Source organism: Meles meles, chromosome 14 (genome assembly GCF_922984935.1).
Source record: "Meles meles chromosome 14, mMelMel3.1 paternal haplotype, whole genome shotgun sequence".
In the NCBI taxonomy this organism is placed as follows: Eukaryota; Metazoa; Chordata; class Mammalia; order Carnivora; family Mustelidae; genus Meles; species Meles meles.
The window spans coordinates 41,878,718-41,882,088 of record NC_060079.1 but is presented as its reverse complement, the minus strand read 5'-3'; the positions used below and the strand labels follow the sequence as shown (position 1 = coordinate 41,882,088).

Genomic DNA, 3,371 nt, shown 5'->3' with positions numbered 1-3,371 from the left:
CAAAAAGTCTGGACAAAAATTGCAATATAAATATCATGACATTTTGATGTATGAATTTATCCTCAGGGAAAACAGACCTGGAAAGAATTTTATTTTGGTTCCATTCTAAATAATAGAGGATTGGATTTCATTATTATAATTTTATTATTCTTTATATTTATACTTAATCTACACTTGTATAAAATATCTCACACAAGAAAGTGATACAAATTTATTATGGGTTAATGCACTTATAGGACTTCATTTTGGTAGTACTAATCATCAAAATTTTTCAAGTTTCATTGATTATTAGAGTTTTTAAAAATAAAACACATTACTGGAAGTATAAAATCAAGTCTAATTTCAGCTTTAACTCTGAAATAAAAATTTTTCCCCTTAAAATGTGGATGATGGAGAAGAACACAAACTCTCTCCACATTTGTCTTTCGTTTGTGGTTAGAAGTCACTCTTTTCATTAAATGAAAGAATAGCGAATGTAAAATACTTAACTGTGCCTCACTCAAAAAAATAAAGTTATTTTCTGTTGCCATTTATTGAAAATCTATATTATAAGTTAGTACATTACAAATTAAAATTTTATTTATTTTAAAACATTTAGGAATTTTAAAATAAGTAACCTAATAATGTAATTATGACGTGGTTAATAAGACTATGGAAAATGACATTAAAATCCCAATGTATTCTCTTCCTCAAATAAGAAGTACTGAATTCTGAATTGGCATAAATGTGTATTGTTCTTTAGTCAGCCTTTTAAATGTCTATTTCAGAAAATGAATAAATATTGTTTAGCATGTTGTAGTTTAATAGACATTTCTCTAAAATTAAATGCGAGGATACCACTATTTTGTTGTCCTAGAATTAGTTTCTACAACTTACTAATATCATGCATGGCAGCAATGTTTAATTAAGCTCAGATCTCTTTAAAATCAATAAGTGAATCACTTAAATGCCTTTGTATTAAATGACTACTTTTGAATTCTTGGTTTCTTACTAAAGTAAGCTGCCACTATTAAAAATGAATAAAAACCCTGAGAAAAGAGAATCACTGGACATGTATTTTTTAAAAAGAGGGGCTTTGCACCTGAAACTAATTTACACTGTGTGTTAGCTAACTGGAATTTAAATAAAAACTTAAAAAAAAAATAAAAACTTAAGGTCTCACTCACCGCTGCCGGCCCGTGCTTCGCGTTCTCCTCCCGCTCGTTCTTCGCGTCCACCGCCGCCACCTCCACCGACCACAATGGAAGAGGAGATCGCCGCTCTCGTCATCGACAATGGCTCTGGCATGTGCAAGGTGGGCTTTGCTGGGGACGACGCCTCCCGGGCCGTGTTCCCATCCATCGTCGGGTGACCCTGACACCAGGGCGTGATGGTGGGCATGGGCCAGAAGGACTCCTATGTGGGCGACGAGGCCCAGAGCAAGAGGGGCATCCTGACCCTGAAGTACCCCATCGAGCACGGCATTGTCACCAACTGGGACGACATGGAGAAGATCTGGCACCACACCTTCTACAATGAGCTGCGCGTGGCCCCCGAGGAGCACCCCGTGCTGCTGACCGAGGCCCCCCTGAACCCCAAGGCCAACCGTGAGAAGATGACCCAGATCATGTTCGAGACCTTCAACACCCCAGCCATGTACGTGGCCATCCAGGCTGTGCTGTCCCTGTACGCCTCTGGCCGCACCACTGGTATTGTCATGGACTTTGGGGACGGGGTCGCCCATACTGTGCCCATCTACGAGGGGTGCACCCTGCCCCACGCCATCCTGCGTCTGCGGGACCTGACGGACTACCTCATGAAGATCCTTACCGAGCGTGGCAACAGCTTCACCACCACCACCGAGCGGGAAATCGTGCGCGACATCAAGGAGAAGCTGTGCTATGTGGCCCTGGACTTCGAGCAGGAGATGGCCACGGCCGCGTCTTCCTCCTCCCTGGAGAAGAGCTACGAGCTGCCCGACGGGCAGGTCATCACTATCGGCAACGAGCGGTTCCGCTGCCCGGAGGCGCTCTTCCAGCCTACCTTCCTGGGCATGGAGTCCTGCGGCATCCACGAGACCACCTTCAACTCCATCATGAAGTGTGAGGTCAACATCCGGAAGGATCTCTATGCCCACACGGTGCTGTCTGGCGGGACCACCATGTACCCCGGCATCGCTGACCAGATGCAGAAGGAGATCACCGCTCTGGCTCCCAGCACGATGAAGATCAAGATCATCGCTCCTGCCGAGCCCAAGTACTCCGTGTGGATCGGGGGCTCCATCCTGGCCTCACTGTCCACCTTCCAGCAGATGTGGATCAGCAAGCAGGAGTACGACGAGTCGGGCCCCTCCATCGTCCACCGCAAATGCTTCTAAACGGACTGCGCGCAGTTGCGTAGCACCTGCTGCGTGAGCGAACCCGGAGTAGCAGTTGGCAGGGCAGATGTGTACGCCTCCTGCCGGCCTCGTGAAACTGGAATCAGCCTTTGAAACGAAATTTGTCCTTGAAGCTTGTATCTGATATAAGCACTGGATGTAGAACTTGTTGCTGATCTTGACCTTGTATCCAAGTTAACTGTTCCCTTGGTATATGTTCAATACCCTGTACATATCTTTGGTTTAAACCCTTAGCACATGAGGCTCGGTCAGTTCGTGGCTGAGGTCCAGAACACGTTTATGGAAGAGAATCCATTGATGGCAGAACCTGCGAGGCTGTGAGGTTCTTGATCTGTGCAGGGTATTAACGTGTAAGAGCTGCCTATTCCAGGATTTCTCTCGAGGCTGGCAAGAGTCCTGAACGAGTTGTCATTTCTGTCTTCCGGTCTAACAGGGTCGGGAAGGTCCAAGCAGTAGGACCCACTTTGCTTTCTTACCCGATGTTTTCCTGCCAGAACACCGTGGGTTAATTCCTTGAGTTGGAAAACGGTTTGCATTTACAACTGTAAATTTAGTCATCCTTTTAATTTATGTAAGGTTTTTGTACACAATTCTCAATTCTTTAAGAGATGACAACAAATTTTTGGTTTTCTACTGTCATGTGAGAACATTAGGCCCCAGCAACGCGTCATTGTGTGAGGAAAATAAAAAAGTGCTGCAGTGAAAAAAAAAAAAAACCTTAAAAAAAGAAAAAATAGAGGGCATTTCTAGTGCCTGAACATCTTAAGACATACAGCCTAAAAAACATGGTAGTAATAGTTAACAGGGAAATCTACAGAGATGCACACTGTTCAGAAGCATTTTCATAGTTTTCTTTTCCTTTGCTGACTACATTAAAAATTTGTGATGAAAAGTGAATTTTCAGCAGAGCTAGTTCATGTTTGCTGCCCTGAGAAGGAAAATATTTTTCCTAAATTTATTTGCATTAGAAAATATAATATCATAAGGGAGAAAG

At 43.5% G+C, this 3,371-nt stretch overlaps 1 pseudogene; it reads left to right on the top strand.

The window, feature by feature from the left end:
- Window positions 1-1,159: 1,159 nt before the first annotated feature.
- LOC123925170 lies at window positions 1,160-2,604 on the top strand (annotated as a pseudogene).
- The last annotated feature ends 767 nt before the right edge of the window (window positions 2,605-3,371 follow it).